Source organism: Acanthochromis polyacanthus, chromosome 12, assembly GCF_021347895.1.
Source record: "Acanthochromis polyacanthus isolate Apoly-LR-REF ecotype Palm Island chromosome 12, KAUST_Apoly_ChrSc, whole genome shotgun sequence".
NCBI classification, from domain to species: domain Eukaryota; kingdom Metazoa; phylum Chordata; class Actinopteri; family Pomacentridae; genus Acanthochromis; species Acanthochromis polyacanthus.
Window position 1 is genome coordinate 3417935 of NC_067124.1, and position 26050 is coordinate 3443984.

The 26050-nt window shown below is 39.3% G+C and overlaps 1 protein-coding gene across 8 annotated transcripts in view; it reads right to left on the reverse strand.

The window, feature by feature from the left end:
- ncalda (neurocalcin delta a) overlaps nucleotides 1–26050 on the reverse strand; it is a 91949-nt gene that overhangs the window by 34810 nt on the left and 31089 nt on the right. For 4 of the 8 annotated variants that reach the window (XM_022219462.2, XM_022219460.2, XM_022219458.2 and 1 more), the window contains exon 1: nucleotides 8467–8786. The exons of the other annotated variants lie outside the window; for them this stretch is intronic. The gene's annotated coding sequence lies outside the window, so the exon portion shown is untranslated. Of the gene's footprint in view, nucleotides 1–8466; nucleotides 8787–26050 lie in introns of those variants that run through there. 8 annotated transcript variants of the gene reach the window in all.

The following is a 26050-nucleotide window of genomic DNA, read 5'->3' on the forward strand; positions in this document are numbered from 1 at the left end:
CTAGAAAAGCGCTATATAAATCTAATCCATTATTATCATTATTATTATTATTATTATTATTAATGACATCTTGTTTTTCCAGGCGTTGCTGATCAGTCAATAACAGACATCTCATCTGGCAATTTCATTTTTCTGAACAAGTGGAAGATGCTCACATTTATATTTATTCACATATGTGTAAAAGTTATCAGATATAAATATTCAAAACGTATATCTTGTGTCAAAACAATTAAGATTAAGAATAGATGTACAATGCATATGAAGTCTATTTTCTGTATCGATGTTTCAGTTTCACTGTCAAGCTTCAATGTAAAAATACATGCAGGTCACAGGTTAAGGACAGCATTGGTTACTCCAGCAAACAAAGTTTACAGTCAAACGCTCGCCTTGTACACAACATCAGAGTCAGCACTCGTCATAGAATGATTGAAGACTTAAGAGGAGGTTACTGCGTAGATAACTAATCATATAGTATGAAAGTATAATATAAGCAGTGAAGAAAAGTCCTCAAAGAATTTGTCATATCTACAGAGAAGATATTCATAAGCAGCATCAGTGAAACACTAATCTATGTGGGCTTACAGCATCTCTATTTGTACTGTGAAAAGCTGCTACAGCAATACACTCAAAACAGCTCCTCTTCAGTATTTCCTCTCCATGATAGCATCTCCATTTCTGACAGTACACAATAAAGGCACAGCTTCAGAAAGCAATTTCCAACCAGATACAGCATTCAAGTGATTTTTAAGTGACATTTCACTGATAGCACTTTTCTCCTTTTGCCTCCCATCAGGCTTCCTGCCTGCCAAACATCCAAGCAACCACTGAGGAATTCTAAGTAGTTAGTGGATCTGAGATCCATCACCTCCGAATCACCACACTATCATTTACAACACTCCGTTTGAGAAGTAATTCACTTGCCATATCATGAGTAATATAGTGTCTTCCACAGTGGCTGTCAGTAACATCAAATGAAACTCTTAAGAAGCCTATTTCACCATTTACTGTCTTCTTCCTACTGACCACCAGCATTACATTTAACAGCAGCACATGCTATTTCTGTCTATTAATTTTCTAGTAGTCTCTCCTCCCTAAAGACCAAATTGGAATTAACAGAGGTGGAGAGATTTACTGAATTATTAAAGCTCTAATCTGTGATGACTGTTCAGTGACCCAGCACCAAATGTTCTTTCATGAAGCCTTCATGGTCTGCATCCCAGTCTGAATGGTGACCACGGCCTGAACTCAGCAGGCATCAGCACATACAGGCCCAGCGAGTGCTCACACTGAAGCTAGCCCTGAAAGAAGGATTTTGTAATCAGAAGAACAATTCTGTCCAAGTTAAGGAAGAGTCTGAAGTGTGCTTGGGCAAAAACAAAGTTTGTTAAACATTCGCCATAGGGTTATTGTAACGCTCAGTGTTAAAAACATAGGGGCTCATTAATATTAGACGGTGGATTTTTTTTTGTCTCTTTTTAATTTTGTTTCTTTATTTAATTTTTTCTATCTAAAAGGTTGAGAAATTGTTGCTTGTAATTTTCCTAAAGCCACAGCATTGTCTTTAAGTCACTTATTTTGTAGGACCAACACTCAAAAGACCCCAAAACATTCATAAAACACCACAAACACGGAAATATTTACAAGAAGTAGTAAATAGAATAGAACTTTATTTGTCATTGCAACAAGTACAACAAAATTGCAAAGGCCCTTCAGTCAGTGCAAGACAGAGTGAGAATTTGCATTAAAACAATCAATAAAGCTGTAGAGCAATATTTTGTCAACCCACTAATCACTATGGCTCTAATGACTGTTTAACAAATACCTCTAGATTGGAACATAAAAGAACAACAATTGTCTCACCGATTATCAATAAGATTATTTAAGGATGTTATAAACATGACAAAACGGGAGTAAGAGCAGAATATTACTAAGCATCTACTCTAATGACCAACAGGCAGAAATTGTTTACTTCTTTCCTCTAAAATATCTTGAGATTTGTGCTACTGTTGCAAAACACATCCCCACTTTTTTCAAAACATTTTTGTGGCCAAATCATGTCTCTTACAAACACAAAATACAAATCAGATACGGCAACAAATGAAAGTTGCTCCATATTTTCTATTACACTGAACAGCCAGTTTGCTTTTGTCTGCACAACAGAACAAGCAATTTGACAAATATACTCTTGAAAGTAGTCAAATCAGTGCAATACTGAGTTCTGAGTGTCTGTTGTCGTCACCACAACTGAATGAGTGACCGTGATTATCAAGTGTCCCGACATGGTTGCAGTTCTGTTTGCAAAAGTTTCATTTCTGCCTTAATGTGTAACAATGTGAGAAAAATGAATCTCAAGAGGGACTAACAGACAAATATATTCATGGCAGGAATGTCAAGAACGCTAACCGCATATTCAACTAAAGCCAGAAAGAAATATGGAATTATTTATCATCCACAGCCCACGAACAACTGACCTACCAAACTGTTGGTGGAAAATGCAGCAAGCAGGATGATAAAAATGAGTTCACTCTGACTTTGATGCTGTTACACAGCTCAAATAACCTTATTCATGTAAAGACGAAAAATTCTCAGTAAGCCTCCAACAAGTATGTTCTAGAAAATGAACCCTTTCTTTTGCCTCTTGTGTCCAACATGACATGATAGTGTGTGTGAATTCCTCACCGTGGCTAAAAATAGAACATATGTTTCCCATAGTTGGTCTAAACCAACGCATGGGAGCCTATAGGCCAAGGCTAACCTTTAAAAATGATGTATCCCAGCGACTGTCACTTTGTGTGGGACCTTTGAGCTGCAGGCAATCCTTTAGGGCATTCTGTGCCCCATCGGGGGAGGATTTCAGCTGAATGACCTACAACCCCTTTATAAAGAAGCCCATTGGAGAATGACAAAGAGCGTGGCTGACCAGCTGTCCCCTGAAACCACCACAGAAATGTGGCTCGTCTGCAAGCACTCACTCAACTTTCTTTCACAAGGCATGGAGAGTGTGTTTCAGAGCACACAGTTTGTTAACAAGTAATGAACTCGTTAAACATCTCCATAAGTACCCATTTTCATCCTGCTGAATGTATTTTTTAACTCTCAACTGCCTCAGATCACAGGCACTGCAACAATGCATCCTTCCTAATTGGCAAATAATCAAATTCAGCAACAAAAAAATATATAGAGCATTTGCAAACCCTCGTTGCGTGCCCATGAAAATCTATCCTGTAAAAACTGAAATGAAACACACCCTTGATGCGTTTGATTGTGTCAGATAAGTGCTGGTGGTGTTTGCTGACAGTAAGGATGACATGGTGAAGGTTAAAGAAAAGTCTCAGTAATGTTTTCTTATATATATATATTTTTTAGAGTATGTAATGACGACCAAATACTATTTAATGAATGCATGACACAGCTATCTAGTGTGGTGGTGCTTTGAAAGTCAATAAGTAGGCACACTTCACCCACAGTGAATTATAGACTCAAACCACAACATCTCAGCAAAGAAGTATAATTGTCTCTTAAGTGTACTGGCTCCTTTTTGCTTTGACCTTTTACAGTGAGTGAGGATAAAGTAGTGAAGAATGTCACACCCGACTAAGTGCAGTAATCACACTGAGTGACATTTCCACACTTTAGTCAAATGTGTTTTTCAGTGCCTGCTCCTTCAGGGAAGTTAGTATTTTATGGTGCACGTACAAATTTTCAGATTTGAGTGTAACATACTCTCATATAATTCATCTATTGCTGGATATAAACGGCATTAAAACCACTAACACGTGAAGTGAATAACATTGATTATCTACTCTGAATGGCACCGGTAAAGGGTGGGATATACTAGGGAGCAAAGCATGTGTTGGAGGCAGAAAACTTGTGAAAGCGTGAGGATCTGAAGACCTTGAAAATGGGCCAGACTGTGTTGACTAGACAGTTTAGAGATTCTCTAAAATGACCAGTCTTGTGGAGAGTTGCAGTGGTTAGTACCTACCACTAATGACCCAAGTAAGGACAACTGGTGAACAAAACATCACGCTTTCTGCGCATGAGGCTGTGTAGCCACAAAACTGTCACAGTGTCCAAGCTGACCCCCATCAGATGCCAAAAGTGCATGCACTGGATATGGAAGTGTCAGAACTGGATCCTGGACTGAAGAATTTCTTTCTTTTACACAGTGTGGATGACCAGGTGCATGTGCTTCAAGATGGTGACAGGATCCACTGTGAAAAGAAGGCAAGTGTGATACTTTGGGCAATGATCTGCTGGGAAACCTTGGGTCCTGGCATTCATGTGGATGTTATCTTCCATCTACCTAAACACCGCTGTAGGTCATGTACACCTTTCATGGCAATGGTATTCTCTGATAGCAGTGCTCCAAGATAATGTGTCCTGCCCTGCAAACATTGTTCAGGAATGGTTTGAGGAACACGACAAAGGGGTCAAGGTGTTGACTTGGCCTCTAAATTCCTGGATTCATCATCTGTGGGACTTAAGGACAAACAAATCAGATCCACGGAGGCCTCGCAGTGCAACTTCCAGGACTTAAAGAATCTGCTGCTAATCTTTGTGTCTGAAAACACAGAACACCCTCAGAGGTCTGTGAAGGCTGTACCTTGATGGGCTGGAGCTGTTTTCCGGATGGAGGGCAACCTATATAATATTCCACAGGTGGTTTGAATTTTGTGGCTAACTGGTACATATTAATGCACAAATACAAACTAGAGTTCCTTTTTATCTTCCAACTCACCCAGTGAAGTTTAAGTCTTGACATGAGGGACGCTCGTGCCGACAGCATGTTTATGTGAGTGGGCCACATTTTAAAAGCGTTTCCACATCAAATTAAAGCCACATGCTACAAAAATCTGTAAATTATATCATAAAACTTTATTTTCACTCCATTAAACAAACTCTTCAGAGTTTCTGGCCACTACTAGTGCTATAGAACAACGCTTTGATGAGCAGGTGACCATGCCTTTATAAGTTTTATGCTATGTTTTGCCATGTGCGCATGAGAACATACACATTTCCGCTGATGGCAGAATAAATATAGAAAAATTAAAATGCTTCAGTTTACAATGAAACCTCTACAGAGTATCTTTCAGTAAATGACAGCTAATTGTTGAAAGCATCACACAAACACTGCAAGGTTTCTAGAGGACAATTAATGCCTGCCTCATGAAGTATGAAAGAAAATGAGCAGAAACCTGAAAATATTTACTAATTAATATGTTATCTACACTGACATAACTCATTTCCGTAGTCTCCAGCTGTATATGACAATAAATGTTAATCATATAATTAGAAATGAATGAAAAGAATTAACACCACCTGGACTGAGATAAACAGCAGGCCTATAAAATCAAAGAATGACTTACCCAATTAAAATACTTTCATGTTTCACTTAAATTAATACTAGATAACTATGAACTAATTAGACTGTTAGCTACTAGCTAGCTGCAGTGACAGTGTCTGTTATAGGTTTGATTAGATTAGAGTCTAGAGCCTCCTGTCTTCTGATAATCACATGCTGAAACATTTTAGGACACACATTTTGCTCTACGCTTGGCAAGAAAAAAATATCCAAGACCTCAGTGAATGAAATGTAAAAGCTTTTATTACCTTCTGAGGTCTTTTTTGAGGAAATTGATTTAAATGCTAAGGCAAGTATTGAATTATTGAACTGTTGGATGTCCTAAGCATTCAGAAACAACTTCTTTCACTGAAAAGTTAAAGTCTCCTAGTTTTGAAAATGCTCTACCACTTTCAGCAGCAATGAACATTAGACAACCAAGTGAGAGGAATCCAGATGGAAAAAAACCATCTAACTGCTCCCCAAGTGTCTGTCTTGTTTTATCTGTGAGTCTATTTCTCACTTAAACCTTTTCTATTTCTCTCTGTTTCTGTCCACCTCTCTGCCTCTGGTCATAAATCAACAGTTACATAAACTGCCTTCAAGTTAGTTTCCACCAGTGTTACATGAGACTCCCTTAAGCACAAAACAGGATGTTATAGAAGCCTGGCTCACACTGTTCAGCGAAGCTAGTGTGTAGCAGAATTAAACGGTTTTCTCCAGGTTTTTGTAAACGGATGTGGGCATAAACACATCGCTCAATTGTCTCTGTGCGTACGTGGGCTCGGATACAAGAATGCTAGAAGGAAGAGTCGACTTTTTCCATGACATAACTACCTTAAATCAACTGAGGTCTAATGCGGTATACTCACACACAAACTTGTAGCAACATTTACAGTCACCTAGACACAGAGACAACTTCCACATTCATGTGTACAGAACAGAAACAACCTCAGTGATATACAAGCAAGTAACTGCTGTCACTCACATCTGTACACATGTGATCAGTGTGCAGAGTTCTGATGCTATTAAGTGTTGAGTAGATGAAACACACTGGTGGTGTTGGAGCTAGTATCCTTGAACAAATGACAATGAATGATTATGTAATGCTGTAACATTGCAACTCTCTGCTTAAGTATATTTTTAATTCACCTAAAATCCCCGGAGTTGCAACAAAGCAAAACCTGCATTTGGTGTTCTTTAGTTAATAACAGCGGATCAGTCTCAATCATTTCAAAGGTATGATGGTACAGGACAGTGCAACTCAGGCCAGTTTTGGGGCATTCTGTCTTATCTGATATTTGCAAACAACAGAGAAGAAACAGGAAATTGAAGTTGCACAAGTTGGCCAAAATTCACAGTTAATCACCATTTTCAAACAGCCACACACACTGAATGATTCAGAAAACAAAGCAAGCAAAATAAATTGCACTTTGAAGCAAAATATCTTTATCTACATCTTTTCTGCAATATGCTGATCTACTGTTAACACACACAAATTAGATAACAATATGGTTCTACACAAAATATTATATTACAGTAGTAGACAAAAGAGTGAAACATGACAGAAGACAGACATCACATCACTATTTCATCCTTTGACTCAAAATGTCATTTTGTGCTTCTCATGCTCCTTCTAAAAGATGCATCCTTTAACTTGGAGAACACTTAACAACCGCTTAACATGGACACTCCATTTAAAGAGAACTGATATATGCTTTCATTTCTAGCTGAGTGACAAATTCCTATTATTTTTAGACTGTCTGAGGTCACTTATGTGCTTCTCCATAAACGAAAAACATGCAGATAAAACATGGACACTTAGATCATTAAAGCAGAGGTGAATTTCTAATTTATGTTCACCATTTATTTGTCTGATCTTTATCTAATCTAATGCACTGATAAAAAGAATTGTTTTCAAATGGCCCATGCATTCTATTATGCCAAAATAACCTTACATCAAATACCAAACTGCATGCTCATCCTCACACTGCAAATGCTAATTTGTGAACTAATCTTCTGTACAGGGTGAACATTTAATTAGATGGACTCAGCAGATACGTGGGACTGGGAAACTTCAGATAGAATGACAGAGACTTGTTACATGCTACTGGCCGGTCTCCTCTTCATTAAGTTAGAGGAGGGAGGCACTGCTGAGGAGGGAATGAGAGGAAGAGATAAAGTCTCCCAGCAGACGAGCTGAAGAGAAGCAGTGAGAGAAATGGGGGAGGATAGAGTGGGGAGTGGATCCAAACCACTTGTTATCCAAATTTCCCTTTCTTTCCACCCTATTTGGGCTAAATCCAAGCTGGCATGCTTTTGTTTGAGGCATGCAGGGAGGCGGGGGTGTGTGTTGGACAGGAGGGGGGAGACAGGAGGACACCCCTTAAGCTAGACACTTGTCAAGAAAATATACGTATAAAAAATGTTTGGGGGGAATGCCCATACCTCACCCCAATACTGATTTGTTCTTAGAAAAACAAAAAAAATCTAAACTGACCTTAAATTTTTTTGCAGCGCATACCTCTGAGGCTTTCCATCCCCTCTGAGGGGGGCAGGTGGCAGCTGCTCTGCCCCTCTTTCTGCCTCTGACTCTGGCAGACGGAGCCAGCAGCTCCAGCCCACACTACTGCCTTTAAGATTAGCAACGCTTCGGGAGGAGAAGCCATGTGGAGCTACACATCACGAAACACGCATAGCCTCTGTAATATATTCTTTCACACTCTCCTTCCTTCTCTCTTCTATCATGCACTCGCTTCCTGCAGGGGGGTTGAAAACAGATCTGGCTGTGTTTGCCGTGAAAGAAAGCAACTAGTCTTCAAGAGCACATCGTCATCAGGGGTCTCCCTCAAAACCCTCCAACATCGCACCCCGTTTCTGCACTTATCAGACTCTAAAGTTTACCTAATGATTCACAGATGACAAGAAGAGCTTTGACACACATACAGCGTCATTCACAACTTCCCTTCTGCAAAAGTATGCGACTCAAACACATGAAATGCAATGAAATGAAACCCCTCCTTTAGCCAGATTCAACTTGGTGCACACCCTTCTGGAAGCAACCACTGGCTGCTAAAGCACACAATACACACACACACAAAGAGAAAACACATGAAGCTTACCTCACTTTGTAGCAACGTACAAGCTGTTCAGCAGTCCATCACCCAGCACTTTCTCTCTGGACTAAGTTTGTGGCAGCAGCAGCAGCGAGAGGAGAAGAAGCAACAGGCGAGAACAGAGGAGAGCACCGCAAAAAAACAAAGATGAGAGCAAGAGAGAGTGGGAAAGAACAGCCGAGGGGGGAGGAGAAGAGCGGCAGAGTGACTGAAACAGAGCTAACGGTGACTGACAGACTCCCAGAGTCTCCTAGTCTGAGCAGGAGGTTTATTCAAAGCCCACAAACTAACTCACTCCTCTGCCTGCCTCCCCAGCCTGACGTCAGCACGGTCACATGACCCTGCTCTGGTGTGGAGGGGAAATGAAAGGGGAGGGGAGACCGAGAGGAAGAAAAAGAGAGAGAGAGAGAGAGAGAGAGAGAGAGACGGAGAAGCCTGTGTTGCCGTGGTAACAGGCACACGGCACTGCAATGATTTCAATAGGTCATCTGACACACACACGAACACAGATTCTTAAATGCAGAGGAGCTTGTAAAAGACAGACTAATCTGGATATGCTGGAAAGAGTTAAGAAGCTAAAAAGAAAAAAAAGAATAAGAAACTGATACAAAGTGGTTATTTTTTTTCATTTTTTTTCCCCCAACTGAAGAAACAAATGCAATCAAAAAAAGGACTGTACACCAGACAAACTGCACTGCTAAACCTTAACCTACAATAAGCTGCATGTCCTGCTCTTCACATCAATTTACCTGATCCTTGATTTAACCTTTTTCAAGGGCCAGTATATATACAGAGCATGACTGAGGTTTCTGAGTGCCTCTTCTATTTCTTAAAATCTTTTAGTACCAAAGGGTTTATGTTTATCTGGCCAAATTACAACATGGCTACTTTTATTAGAAATGGGATTCTTTTTTGCTAGTCCTCTGCAGTGCCTAAGAATTCTCGATTCCTCCAGGATTTTAGTGATTAAGTCAACACATGACTAATAAAAACTGTACAAGTGTAAAAGGGAGAAATGAACATCCAGAGTAACCCAACTTTTATTAGTGCAGGGAAGGAGGGAATACAGTAGCTCAAACTGTGTTGCTATTATTATTATTATTTTATCAAAGCACTGAGAACTGAGCTACAGAAGCAAACCACAATATGAAAACTAAATTTCAGCTATGCTATGATTACCAGCCAGTGAACTTCAACAAAGGCAAAATCAGCAATGGAGAAAATCAACACAGAAGATATGGTGATAATTAAAACTCCATGTCTTATTATCAGAGGAGACTGAATCGACATACTGTCTGAGCTAATGAGGCACATCAGCCTGATTTTTCCAGGTGGAAGTGCTGTTGTCAGAAACTTTTTGCTCCACACAGCAAGATCTGCAAGACCAAGAGACAGACTTGGGTTGATGTCTCCTCTAAGTAGACATCAGCCAGATGTCTGCAGCCATGTTATGCTAACATACTGGTGTTTCTGTATTTGCAGGTGAACTAAACTGGTGAAAAGATGCTAAAAACAAACAAAAAAGCAACAGCGTAAGAGTAATGGCTCACTAATGATGCAAACATGACAATAATATTGGAGTTTACCAAGTTAAATGAAAGAGCATTTTGTCGGAAACAGTGCTTCATCTAGCAGAACGTTAATAAGGAAATTAACAGTGCAACCACCTGCAGGCTGCTGGAATATATGTTGTGCGACTGTGCAGGACAGTGTCAGTGTTTTTGTAGTTTGTGGTCATCTCTGCTTTGTGCAAGTTCAAAAGAGAATGTTTATAGTGGAAGACAATAAAAAGGACATCAACAACCTGCAGTATGCAACCACATTACGCTGATTTGCTTGTGTTTGTGTGGTCCAGAACAAAGGAAAATAATTATTCTAAATGCATTCACGCTTGCAAGCCTCTTTTGTGTTTAAGCGTGCAGAAAATATTGGAGGCACTACTGGGATGATTAACGTTGTGCTCAGTGTGACAAGAACACGAATGGGGATTGCCTTTGATTGTTAACAGTGGAACATGCGTCCTCAGGGCCACGGCTACATCAAACACAATGGATCTTGGCAGCAACTGTGTCTCAGAGACTAAGGTGTTTCAACTGGATCAGCTCAAAAAGGTACGTGAAGACAAGATCCCAAGTGGAAATGTCACAAGGTGAGCATTTATCACACTAATAAGACTCCATAGATAATGTGATTTATGATGAAGGAGGAGGTGTTATAGTTTATTATCCAAGGTCAAGTTAAGCAAAAAATAGAAAATACTGAAAACACCAACAGTGAGAAAAGGATAGCAAGCACTGTACAGTCTTTAAAAAGCTGAAGAAATGTGTGTAGAACAAAGACACTCATCTTCAGCTAAAGAGTTAAGATCTGCACGATGAAGTTGGGCAGACTGAAAGCATGAGCAGTAGATTTCAAGTCAAGCAGCAACTTAACGAAACATCTGTGAACAGGTGTGCAAGTGACAATGAGAAAATACAAGGTCTGTGACTTTCATACACAAATCTGATGCATCAGACTGACAGAGGCCAAAGTAAAAGACATAGAGGCTGAACTTATGCAACCTGTGGTAAAGTCAGTCCACACAGCTTTACATGTATGTGATATGCATGATAAAACACAGACAACACTAATGGGACATTTCAAAGATGACAGAGCCATAGATCTGTCTTACTACCAGAAAGTAAGAAGTCCTTCTTTAAAACAAAGGCACCACTCTGCGCTGAACCCATTATTTTCAGTGGTTTAAGCTGATCAAGTATAAGTAGGAGAAGGGGCTCGAAAAGTGAGATCAGCTAGTGTCACAGCCTATCACCTGGACAGAGCAATACCAGGAAGTGCTGTAGCAGCTTGTACCTGCTGTACTTCTTGGGCTACCCAAACTCTGAGAAGCTGATGCATTGGGATGCCTCTCATGAGAGGGTCAATGCAATCCTGTACCAGAGAGAACAAAGCAGTCTGTCATAAGGTATGGGTAAAGAGCATGGACAGCTCAAGAAATGAATTATCACCTCCATTCTGGAAATTACAGTAATTGAAATAAAGTTGGTATCTTTTTCTTGCTAACGTAGACTGGAAGATTGTACACACTGAGGAATGATGGGATGAGTCCCACTCTACCTATTCTGTGGTAGAAGTCCCCAGCTTTCTGCAGACATCATGACCAGAGCATTTCTCACAGTGAATATGAAACTACATGGAGAATACAGATGCAAAACAGAGCAAAGAAAAAGTGTGACTGGAAGACTTTAGGAGTAGAACTATACAGCCAGGGTGTTGAAAGTTATTGTGGAGCTTAAGGGACAGAGGGGGACCCAGCAAACTCACTGTGAGAGCAAGTCAATACCATGAGTAAGAGGAAGCTAAAGGACAGTGCTGTATATGTAGTAGGACTCAAGAAACCCTCCTGTGACTTCCTACCAGTAGCATTTTGTCTTTTGCTTTCTCTCTACAGAAAAGAGAAAGCAGAACACAGATGAAAAGGTAAAATGTCACAAAGAACTGACAGGGAAGTGGAGCACAGAGGAGACGAAAGGTGGATGTACAGATAAGGGTGATGAAGGCAGGATGGACCTTGAAGGTGCCATCTGATTAAGTAGATCAACTCTGAGCAGCAAAACCTTTCAGTTCAAGATAAATCGCCTGCGAAAGTGGCTGGGCAGCACTTCACGTTCCCTGCCCAGTGATGTCTGTTGCTCACACATGACGCAAGGAGGGAGATGCATGTCATGTCAGAAACTGTTGCTGTACATAAGGTTTCCCGAAGACTGACTCTCTGCATAACTTAACTACTGTGACTCATCTGCTGAAGACATGGGTACTCTGGGAAATCCTTAATTCTGGGACAACATTCAAGGGAATTGTGATTATGTACAACATTAGCACAGGAAGGACTGGTGATGTTGGACATTTCACACTTTGATTTTAGTACAAATTAAACAAATAAGATAGAATGTGTTAAGAAATTCACCTCAGAGGTGCTGGTAGGGACATTTTGTTACTTAAGCTAATGGGTTTTTGGCTAAAGTGTGTCCTCAAATTTTGAATTATATCGTTATTAATCTGTTAAGCTGTAGTCTAAAGTTATACACAAGTTACTGAACAGACAATATTCTCTACAATTTTTACAAAGCTGACAAATTTAAATTGTTCCTTTCTTTCTGCAAGTAAGACATCTGTGAATAAGAAAAACCGTAATGCTTACTTAAATACGATGAAACACAACATCAAACTACCTGAAGGTGATGGCATTAATGCTTTCTTGTAGCATCAAAGCTACTAACTAAAGCTAATTAGTTGTGCAGCCCAATTAAGTCTTTTCATTCCTTTAAAAATTATGCATTTTTACAGACAAAACATCGTGCTGCATATGTGTGTATAGTCATATATTTTACATAATGGTAGCATTTTTACACACTTTATTAAAGTGTCATCTCACTTCCACTTCCAAAAAGTGCTGTGCATTGTGCCAAGTTTATCCGGAGCAGGGCTTGTGCATGGAACTGAGGATGTGCACAGTGGGACGGAAAAAAAACAACTCTCCTTATCCCATCCTCCACTCAACCCAAGCTGTGCGTATGAACAGCTTTGGTCTAATTCCACTCATTTGAATAGCATCTGCTGGCCAGTTGAATGGAGCAGAGTGGGCCCCGACCACGGTGGAGAAGTGTGGAGGGTGAGGGCGAGGTCAGCCAAGAGAAAACCACCCCCCTCTGGACTACTGTGAGTAAGGGTATGTATGTCTGAGACACAGGCTATGGAAACAGAGACAAGACGACATGTCAAACAGGGTGGAGAGAAGTGACAGAGAACAGAGAGAAGTAATTTAATAAAGCCTGCAGCTAGGATAAATATGATTGTAAAGATCCTGCTGGGGAGCCAAGCAGAAACAAGAATGAAAGCTATCAGAACGGAGAGCGGCAATGCACAAAGAGCTCAGATGATGCAAGAAACTGAAATGACACTGTCAAGTGGGTAAAGTTATTGGGAGATAAATTATTTAGACTAGGCTGGTAACACCTTAAGGTGGAAAAGCAATATTTTACAACAAGTTCAGGTGAAGTACTGTCCAATATCTTCTATGCTGTAGAAGGCATAATGGAATGTCTAACAGTAGAAATCCATAATGAAAAAAGAAAAATATTATTGTTAGCTGTGTATATCGAACACCAGGCACTAATATTGATATATTTAGTGAAATGATGGATAAGCTGTTTTCATCAGTAAATCAAAAAACACTTCATTTGCGGAGATTTCAACATAGACCTTTTAAATCCAACTAAACAAACTAATGTTGAGAACTTCATGGACACCATGTACAGTTTGTCTTTACATCCAACAATAACTAAACCAAGTAGAATAACATCTCAGAGTGCCACAATCATTGACAATATCTTCACCAATATATTACCAATTAATACAACTAGTGGCCTGTTTATTTCTGATATTTCTGATCACTTACCAGTTTTTACTCTGTACGCCTGTGAATTTATCAACATAAACCATCCTACGGAAATCATTGCTAAACGAACGAGAAGTGAGGACTCGATCAATAACCTTAACAGTAGTCTAGCACATCAGGACTGGAGCGCAGTCTACAATGAACAGCATGTGGACAGTGCATACGGTAAATTTTTAGGCATATTTCTTTCTTTGTATGATGAATACTGCCCAAAAAAGAATTTTGCATAAGAGCAAAATATAATCAAAGACCTTGGCTTACAAAAGGAATAATTAATGCTTGTAAAAAGAAAAATAATCTATATAAACTATTTATCAAATCAAAAACGAATGAAGCGGAACAAAAATATAAGATGTACAGGAATAAATTAACCGACATTATAAGAAAAAGCAAAGAATTATATTACAAGAAAAAATTAAATGAAAATAGAAGCAATATGAAAGAAACCTGGAATGTTCTCAATAGCTTAATTAAAAAAGACTCTTCTAAGTCAACATATCCGGATTACTTTGTTGATAAAAACGGTGAAACTCGCAATATGGCAAACATTGCAAATGGTTTCAATGAATTTTTTGTGAATGTCGGCCCTGAGTTGGCTGCCAGAATACAAAACCATGGTACCATTGAATCTAACCTTATAAAACCCAATCCGTTGTCATTATTTCTCTCAGCAACAGATGAGCAGGAAGTGATAAATATTGTCCTAAAATGCAAAAGTAAGTTTTCAACTGATTGTGACAACATTGACATGTTTTTAGTGAAAAAAGTAATTCTGAATATCGCAAAACCGTTGACTTATATTTATAATTTATCTTTTCAGTCGGGCTGTTTTCCGGACAAAATGAAAATTGCAAAAGTAGTCCCGATATTTAAAAATGATGACGAACTCAGCTACACAAATTACAGGCCCATCTCCATTTTACCACAATTTTCAAAAATCCTTGAAAAACTCTTTGCATCTCGCCTTGAAGTGTTCCTTAATAAACATAAATTAATAATTGAAGGCCAGTATGGTTTTAGAACCAACAGAACCACTACAATGGCACTGATAGAAGCCACTGAAGAAATAACCAATGCACTAGATCAGAAAAAAATTGCAGTTGGAGTCTTTATCGACCTCAAGAAAGCTTTTGATACAATCAATCATGATATCCTATCAAAGAAACTGGAATTATATGGAATCCGAGGTGTATCTGGGGACTGGATTAAAAGTTACTTAATAGGAAGGGTACAATATGTAAAAATCGGACAGTGTCAATCTGAACTCCTTGGCATTGTTTGCGGTGTCCCCCAGGGGTCCGTTTTAGGACCAAAACTGTTCAACTTGTATATAAATGATATCTTCAGTGTTTCTCAATCACTAAAACTAATTCTTTTTGCTGACGACACAAACATATTCTATAGCAGTAATGATTTTAAGGAGCTAGTCCGTACTTTGAATAGGGAACTCAATGAAATTAAAAGATGGATGGATATAAATAAATTATCTCTAAATGTAAATAAAACTAAAGTGATGACCTTCGGAAACCTTTCAGCAAACTCAGAGTTGCGGATAAGTATTGATGGTATTGAGATCGAAAATGTTTGTGAAAATAAATTCCTCGGTGTCATAATTGATAACAAGCTATCTTGGAAAGCTCACATCCGACAAATAAAAACAAAAATTTCCAAATGCCTCTATATAATAAATAAAGTGAAACGATGTCTTGATGCGAATGCTCTACGTACCCTGTATTGCACTCTTGTACTCCCATACCTCACATATTGTGTGGAGGTATGGGGGAACACTTACCAGTGCACAATACATCCTTTAGTCATATTACAGAAAAGAGCTGTACGGATCATTCATAAGGCTGGTTTTCTTGAACATACCCACAATCTTTTTATCCAATCAAAGTTGCTAAAATTTAAAGATCTTGTAATATACAATACATTATTAATCTTATACAAAGCATTCAATAATTTTTTGCCACATAACGTACAACAGTTTTTCAGAATAAAAGAAACAGTTCATAATTTAAGAGGATTTGGAAACTTTATCATACCAAATGCTAAAAACACTCGTAAACGGTTTTGTGTGTCTGTATGTGGAGTGAAGCTGTGGAATAGCCTGGAAATTCAGCACAAGCAATGCCAAGGTAGTCATAGTTTCAAACGACAATTTAAACATAAAGTCTGGTCACAGTATATTGAAAAAGGGTCTTGATTCTTTACCTGTATTATCAAGTGTGTCTTGTTGTTTCCTTACTGCCGTTATATTGTCGGTATATTGTCCATTGTTGACATACATGTGTGTATATATGGATATGTAGATGTATGCATGTATGTATGCTTATGTATGCATTATTCATACAATTACTACTCTAAATCCTGTGCCATACCTTTTGGTATGTATAATTCCTTACCATCGTTGGTATGAAACTGTTGTCGCTATTTAACTGTTGTTGCTATTATCTATGGTTAATCTCACTAAGTTTTAATACTTGTCATGCATTGCCTATTTAATGAATAACTTATGTTTATAGATAACTAGTTTATTTTGAATTCCTTGTCTTTATTTATAGGAAGTGAAAAATTTGAATTTAAGTAAAGGGGACGGGGGTGGGATTAAATAAGTTTTCTTCCTCCCACTTCCTTTCAGGCATCAGATCCTACTGTATGTAACACCTACTGTAGCTTTGTAGCTGCTGTATGGAAATAATTATATCTGTATGCATAAAATGCGATTCTACTGTATATACTTGCCTGAAATGAAATAATAAATACAAAATACAATACAATGGGGGATATCTTTGCAGGTAGGATTAGATGCTGGTTGTTATAAAGGTTAAGGATGGTGACAATGGTGGACAGGTATTTGATGGTACAAGACATAAAGAAATAACAAAAGGCAGAAAACTGCATGCACAGGTAGCACTTCGTAACACCCAATATCAATGTTAAAAATAAAAGAAAAAAACTAGATATTTGGTACTGTAGAAAGCCTCATCAGACCTTTTGAAAGGGGCTTTCCACTGCTTTCAGTCAATCTCAGCAGCACTTATGTGGATGAAACAATCTTCAGTGTGTGTGTTTGGATGTAGGGTGGTAACAGGCGCTAGAGGGAATTCCTTCCTCCTGAACACTCAGGAAGCAACAGCGAGGGAGGAAGGAAAAGTAATTTCTATTTCCAAGGCAAACCCTTTAGAAGTTTCTCCTTTGGAAACGGAAACACACCCTGTAAACTGTGTTAGTGCTTGAAACTAAATTACTCAGTTATTGTTTCTAAAATCAGCAGAAGGCATAAAAAAGTCCAGTATGAAACAATGGCAAATGGCAAAAGAATGGCAAATAAACCAAAAAAAGCACTACTGAGGGATGTATGACTATGGATGGGTTGCACACATTTTTGCTAGAGTGATTTGTTTTTAAGCAACAAGACCTTGAATGGGAAGGTTGGACCTTGAGCAAAGAGCTGTGATTTTAATATCAGCAACTGGACTAGAGGTATTAGATAGCTTGCAAAGGGATCACACCAGCTGTAACACCCAACGTTATGACACATGCATATTTGGTCGCTATTATTACACAAATACTGAGTATTGGTTCAAACCACAACCATCTTTGAATTTCACCTCCATTTTGATTCCATCTACACAACAGTAAAGTCTTCTGAAAGTGTCTTGCACAGCTTTGATGTAGTACTGAAGTACCTAAAACTGCATTTATGGTCGGTCCCGACCACAACCACAACTTTTCCTAATGGGACACACACACACACACACACGATCAGTCATGCTGTTGCGGCTCGTAGCAGATAGGTTAGATAACCAGCTCTCAGGGAGGAAAGGCCCACAGCTGTTTACAAGGTTTGAGTGGTACACTGGCATTGGAGTTTCATTATTCAACTATATTGCAGGCATATTGTGTTTTCAGTAACACAGCAGAGAGAGCACTACAGATTACACAGTGGACTATCTGTAAACTGGGTGTGTGGAACATTTGATTTAGTGTGAAATCATTTTAAAACAATAACAGGTGCTCCACAGTGAGCAATTATGATTAGAGCCAGTGACATATGAAATGTGAGTGGTCTGAAAAAATAGGCAGTGATGGAATATACAAAGACAAAGAGAGGGATTACATGACACACAAAAGATGCACTCTGCAGATATTAAACAGAGTTGGCAGACAAAGTGAGGCAAAAACCAATATATAGAGCAAATGTATCAAACTGCAATAATAATAGTGACAGTCTTTATAAAAAGAACGACAATTAAGAGAAAAGTGGGAAAAAAAGGTGGCGGAAAGAAATGACGCCTACAGACCACTGTTTTCAAATCTATTAATTAGGGCCCAACAGATTTATCAGTATTATTACTATAGTCTTTGTAAAAATAATCATCAACGGCCAGAGTTTTGCATCGTTTTTCCAGTATATGGAGCTCTGAGTTCAGTCAGTCCTCATTAACACACAGGAGTAAACTACAGCCAGGCAACACTACAGGAGTGGGCGGAGCCGACAGGTTGGTTTAAAGCGACGTTGTGAAGTTAACAGTGACTCAACAGGTTTCCCGTTTCAATTTAACTCTCTTTGCTGTGTGTCATGATGTCGGTCATGCTTTTCATTTACGTTGCATTGCTAAAGTTGTGCTAACCCAGCTTAACTTACTCCTGTTTGTTTCTGTTACCAATAACATCGCTGTAGTTATGCTAACCTAGCATAGCCAACAGCTTAAGGCCAGTAATTAACTGCAGAAATAACATAAGTGTATTAAATATTTGAGAGTGCAGAATGACTGTTTATCACTCCGTGAGCTGCGTGTTCAGGCGCATTCAAGGAGGAGCGATGTGAAGGCAAAGGGGAGGAGGTTTATTCAGCTAAAATGGTGAACATTACTGAATGTCTGCAGGAACCATCAGGATGTCACTCTTCATTTTAATTTGTCTTAAATACTAGAACGTGTGCCAGGCTGGAACAGAAACTCGCTGTGTCTTGTTATGGAGGAACATTAGCATCAGACTATTAGTGACCATTTTATCTTTAAAATGTAAGTATGTCAAAGATGACATTTTACATCTGAGAAAGGCGTCTCTGGTTTTTTCAACTTTGCACATAATTTTGTACTTGAATATGTTGATTTCCTCACATATTACCTAATGTTCACAATTTTTAAAAAAGTTGTTCTACCTGCACTAAAACCTACTTCTGATTGCACATAATGAGAAGGACTCTAGGACTGAAAGACAAATGTGACAAGACTTCTTAAGTGATCTACATATTTACATTTTGAATAAGGTTATTGATTTTATTTTGCAGAAATTCATTGCAGTTTTGCACATTATTTTGTACTTGAAGTTGTAGAGTAGAAAAATAAAGGAGGCTTGTGAAAAGTGCTTTAGTGTTTCTGTTGCTTTCCTCTCGCAATTTTCTGTTTACAATTTTAAAAAAAGTTTTTCTACCTGTACTACAACCTACCTCTAATGTGCAGCAACAAGAAGCACAAGACAAGATGTATTTCATAATTAATTAAAGCTGCAAGCAGCGATGGACGGGTCCTCGCATCCACGCTGGTCGGCGAATCCATGCACGTTCACCAGGTGGCACTGTGACTGAGAGTGTGTGTCGGCCTCTGAATCACATCTGGACCAGAGTTTAATCACACGTAAAATTTCAGCCAGATTGGAGCATGTTCAGACTAGTTATATAGCATTTCCTGCCCATCCACCACCAGGTGGCGCTGTAACTCAGAGTGTATTTCAAACAGTGGATGTGATGAGGGCTGGACTCTGATCACTCATGAAAAGTTTCAGGCTGATTTGATCATGTAGAGGCCAGTTATACAGCATTTATTGTCCCTCCAACAGGTGGCGCTGCAACTGAGAGTGTCTGTTGGCCTGTAGATGTGATCAGGATTGGATTGTGATCACACATGGAAAGTTTGAGGCAGATTGGAGCATGCAGAGGAGAGTTATACAGCAGTTGTTGTTTCATGGCGAAGCATCAAAACTCTAATGGTCGCCATGGCCACGCCATTTGGCTTCTGGTTAAACTTTTGATAACTTTTCATCACCAAGTCCTGCTGTGTGGACTGACAAAATTTCAGGTCTCCTGGAATTATCCCCAAGGAGGTATTAACTCTCAAAAATGAGAAAAATCATCAAAAATCTCACAATTAATCCAAGATGGCCGACTTCCTGTTGGGTTTAGGACATGGCTCCAAGAGGCTTTTTTGTGCGTCCTGATGTGCTCTATAAGCCTCCCAAATTTCATGGATGTAGGTGAAACGTGCTGGGGGGGCTGTTTGTTAAAAATACTGTAGGGGGCGCTATAGCATGTGCAGTGCCGAGATGCATACAGTGTTGTTCCTTGGGTCAATGGTGATGTGTGTGGTAATTTTTGTGAGCATTGGAGTATTCCTAACCTGTCAGAAAGGGCTTTGTTTTTCATGGCGACATTTGGTTGCTACGGCAACAGCGTTGCATGAAATGTCACACCCTTCACAGTGTGTGATTGTCAAGAGGTGAAGACTCGACTGACCAATTTCCAGCATGATATCACCAAGTTTGGGGCCATTGTACCTGAAAATATAAGGCCTTAAACTTACTATTACCAACAGGTGGCGCTATGACTTTTTCAAAATTTATGAGTGTGGATGTGTTCAGACTGGACCTGGTATCCAGCATGTGAAGTCTGAGGCAGATAGGATGTTGTTCAGCTGAGATATGAATCGTTAAATTTTCATGGCGAAACATCGAAATTGGTTTGGCCGCCACAGACACGCCCTTTGATGACAAGTCACCATTTTCACTGGGATGCATCATCAATGTGTTTAGGCTGTTGTCACTGCATTTGAAGTGAATATGATCAACCGGGTAACAATAGGGCATGAAAGTGTAAAAGATGTCTATTTCCTGAAACCACAAGGTGGCGCTATGACAGTCAATGAATATCCCTATGTGGATGACATCAGGACAGGACTCTCATCATACATGTAAAGTTTCAGGCAGATTGGAGCATGTTGAGAAGAATTAGACACCAATTCCTGTTTCATGGCGAAGGATCAGTTGTTTGAGGCTCCGCCATGGCCACACCTTTTGGCTTCTGGTTGAGTTTTTGATAACTTTTCATCAGAAAGGTCTGGTGAATGTACTGGCCAAATTTCAGTTCTCTCAGACTTATCCACTAGGAGCTATAAATTTTGACAAATGTACAGCAAATTCAAGATGGCCGACTTCCTGTTGGGTTTAGGGTGTGGCTGTGATTGACTTTTTGGTGTGTCCTGATGTGGTGCATATGCCCACCAAATATTGTAGCTGTAAATAAAACATTGTGGAAGTTGGCCTAATGACCACTTTTTCAATTTTGCAGGCGGCGCTATAGAGCCATTTTTCCACACATATGCGCAACTCCCATAAAATATCAAATTTTTCGCCAGTCCTGATGTGCACGCCAAATTTCACGCGTTTTGGTTCATGATAAGGCCGCCAAAAAGGCAAGTCATTTCCCGAGGAGCGATTAAGTTTGAAAAATTTACAGCAAATTGAAGATGGCCGACTTCCTGTTGGGTTTAGGGCGTGGCTGTAATTGACTTTTTGGTGTGTCCAGATGTTCTGCATATGCCCACCAAATATTGTAGCTGTACATGAAACATTGTGGCAGTTGGCCTAATGACTACTTTTTCAAGTTTGCAGGTGGCGCTATAGAGCCATTTTGCCACGCACATGCGCAACTCCCATAAAATATCAAATTTTTCGCCAGTCCTGATGTGCATGCCAAATTTCACGCGTTTTGGAGTATGATAAGGCCGCCAAAAAGCCAATTTACTTTACGGGAGAAAAAAAAAATAAATAAATAATAATAATAATAATAATAAACCCTAGGGTTTCAATAGGGTCCTTGGCACCGCTGGTGCCTTGGACAGTCGGTGCCCTGGCACCGCCTGTCCTTCGCACCCTCGGTGCTCGGACCCTAATAATTAGATTTACTCTTTTTTAAAGGTTATATCATTTCCCAGAGTTTTAATACTTTGTTGCATGTTTTTGTACTTGAAAATTCCTCTTTGTTGTAAAGTTAAAGAAATACTAAAGGACAAAGTATTGTAAAACAATCAAATGTTCTGCCTGTTATTCATGTCTTTGCTGTTGGAAGCGTTAAAGGGATCAAAAAAATAAGTTATTTAATCCATTATATTTTTTAAAAAATATATCAATTATCAGAACTTTTTTCTGCCAAATATTGGAATTGGCATTGGTCTCAAAAAATCCATGTCAGTCGGGCCCTAATAGTAAGATCTACATTCGCAGCACAATCCCCTAAATGAAGCTCAATATTTCAGACAGCTAGAAGTGCAACTTCTGCACGAGTGTCTATTCTCACAAAGGTACTGTCAGAAACCTGCTTTGCAAAGTCTTACTGAAAAGCCATATTCCCCTAATAACCTTCCTTATTACAATAATTTGGACGAGCACAAAGCTTTTCTCTGCATTCTGCCATCACATAGCAGACACAGCTTGTGGGGACTACACTCATGATGACAATGTTGTGTTGCACAATTACAAGCGTCACATTTCGGTGTACCTGCCAATTCATACAGGAATCAGCAGAAACCTGGACGACAGACTGGGAAGTGAACCCATCTCCCACACACCATATGGTTCTAAATGTAACAATGCACTGTCCCGAGTCCACATGCACCACCACCATGAGCATGGAAATGTGCAGTCATGCAAGAGTTCACATAGTGTAGGACACCTTTCATAAAGAAGCTGCACTCTCCAACACTCAGAGATCACTGGTGACTGCATGTCCTCCTTTATCCCACAGCAGCTGGAGTCTGAGTCTCTGACAAATAGCAGGCTGCACACAGCTGTTCTCACAGCTCTCAGAAGCAAAGGTTCAATTCACAACTCACTGCAATAAGTCGACAAGATTGTTTAAAAACAAATCTCTTCCTTGTGTTATGTAACTGCAGTACATGGGGTGGGCGAGTGGATGCACCTCGCTGAACAGGCTAATCCAACGTAACCGCACTACATGCCAAAACAAATGACGACAGCATCTTAGAGGTCTGTGATGTTGTGTAATCAAACAGATTATGATAATGCATGTTAATTTAATATGAAAGCTGCAAATCAAAAGGAAATGACTATTAGTTCATTAAGTTGCCAAAAAATTAGAAGGAAAAGAAAAAACACTCCACATTTTACAGATTAAAGCAGATATTAGTAGCTGTAAGACTGAAAATGATGAAGAGAAATCATATCACAGCTGGTTTTAAAATAACAAATGTGATGGAAAATTACACAGCACTGACATAGTAGCTGGTGCTACTGTATAAACATTGTGTGTAAATTTAGTAAAATAATTAATAATGTACATTTTGTTATGTTTTTTATTTCTCTAATCTTCCACCTGTTTGATTCAAATCAAGGACTGCAGTGATCAATCGAGAATATTACATGCATTTATGAGACAGAAGGATGTATGTATCAGTGACAGCCCTGATAATGTAATAGACACCTAAAAAGAGAGAAGAGAGGAAGAGAGTCAGAGTAAGACAGAAGTTCATTCTTCTTTGGCACAACTGAACTTAATCACAGTTGTGGCAAAAAAGAATTTAAATTCGTAGAGAGAGAAAAAAAAAATACTGCAGGAAAATTTCCCACCATCATCGTTCTTCTGGAGCCTTATTATTGCTCTCTGTCACCCATGCTTGACCTTCCTGACTAGACAGTCTGCTGTGCTGAAGGAATAAGTTGTGAGAGCTCTGGACAGCTGGAAGTATTTTCAGTCCTGAAAATGATGACCGCAATGTTTTGTATGATAATTCTTTGGTAAAGGATAAGCTGAGGCATTCAGAAGAAAGTGATCCAATTCCAGCAAAAACACCAATGGAGAAATCTTATTTAAGCGTTCCAAATATGATAGTTTAACGGAAGCATCTGTGCTTCTCTGTACTGAACAGGTGCAGTTACTTCATTCCAAATTTTTCAAAACAACATTTAGACACATGACTCATTCCATCTGTCTAAAGCTACTGAAAAAGATCAAACAACTAAATAAAGAACTGTCAAAATAAGTTGTCAGACTACTTTGTAGCTTGTGTTAGTGAAGGAACAAAATACAAAGCAAGGTTGGAGCTGGAACAGAGCTTACACTCAGATAAAGCTGTTGTTTACACATTTAACGTTCAGCATGTTGACCATCTAAGTTTAGCTCGTTAACGTGAACATGTGCTAAGTAGCACTAAAAACTGAGCACAGCTTAGGCATTATGAGAAAGTCATTAGCTTTGCAGGTATAGGCATATTCACATTCAGTTGTCTAAGCCATAATCACAAGCATAATGACTAGTAATTAAAAGTCTGATATATGGATAATTTCTGGTAGCAATGGTTTCCCTCTCTTAATGATAAGGAGTGCTGACTTTCAACAAACTGCAGAAAGAATGGATGTAAATGGACAAAATAAAAAAGCCATCACAACACAAATTCAGCTAGTTTCACAGGAACTATAAATTGTTTGTCTGATTACTTGTTCATCACTCCGTGCTAATAATGAGTAAAACAACACAAGTAATTTAGACTACTCAGCTGGTGTGATACGGAAAAAATGTCTGAACTTTTCCAAGACAATACAAGACAACATGGTCATCAATATCCCCTGCCACATGTGATGTCTATGAATCTATATCCAAAATAGTGATCAAGGGCCATAACTCTGTTAAATATTATCGCACAGGTGTCATTTTCGAACTTGATCAAGGTGTCCATGGTGTGAAGCTACGCACTAAATTTCGTAATCCTAGCTGTAATAGTTTCCGAGAAAAGCTGTCCCCTTCATCTCGGACGCATGGACGGACGGATGGACGGACGGACGCACAGAAGCACGGATGGACGGACGGACAGAGGCCCCCTTTTCCACTTCGTGGAGGCGGGGGATAATAAACATCATTTTCCTGCACTTACCATTCCTCTGAAAATTGACTAAATGCATTTATCAAAGCTGACAAAAAAATTAAAATAATTAAATCCAACAGCAAGAGCTGTCAAGATATTTCACTCAAAATTACAAAAGTTCACATCATGATTGCACAGGAGGGTGGGAATAAACCTGAGGCCTATAGACAGATAGCGGCAGCTTACCTCACCGATTTATCTTGCAATTTGTGCAAAAAAGGAAAAGAAATCCAGCAAAAACGCTCAAGGACAGATTGAACAGAGCATCTGAACTTCAGATGAGCTTTTGAATATGATAAAGCTGATTACAAAATAGCTCTCAGAACACGAATCACTGTTTGCTCATCGCAGATCCAGAACTGTCACAATGGACCAAAACACTAGATCCTGGTCAACTTTATCACCTTTCCTGTGTAGTCAACAAATGCTTTCTTCCTTTCATTAGAATCTAAACGACATAATGACTCTCTCCCACCTCTTGGCAGTCAGATTAATTAATTATATTAATAGTATATGCGTCAGTCTTCGATGTGGCTGTATTTCATCACGATCCAGAGCGACGAGAAGAACATTGTTTACAGAATGCATTTATTTAATCCCATTTATATCTGGGGAGGTAGGCTGTGAAGAAACAGGAAATTGTGAGTGAATATAAAGGTTTGTTATACAATCGGCAAAGTGTCTCAAGAGTTACTCAACAGCATTACAACCCACTCCATCCTCAGTGATTCAGAAACTATAAACAGAAGGCAGCAGAAAAAACTGATGACCAGCCTGTCCCATGCCATTGTTTTTAATGGCAGATGGCAGGCTGGATGCAGAGAGAGGATTAACCAAAGCCTACTGTCTGAGTTTCTCTCTTATCAGAAAGCAGCAGGTTGGGAGTCAGGAGCAAGGAAAAGACATCACCACCTCCCTATGAGTCACTCCCTGGTCCCCTACTCACTGCTACTGATACAAACACACACATACTGCACAAACAAAATGAAAACATACATAGAGACCCAGCATACACAAACACACTCCCACAGCTGCATCAATAGTACTCATGCAGAAATAGAGCTGCTGTCTCTGCAAGTTTATGACTGTCCACTGGGGAGGATGCGATGAACTGAAGCAGTTCACCTATCAAATGTCAGATTTCACCAGACTCAAGGAGAAAGTTCACAGCAGCAGCCATGGACTTCCTGTG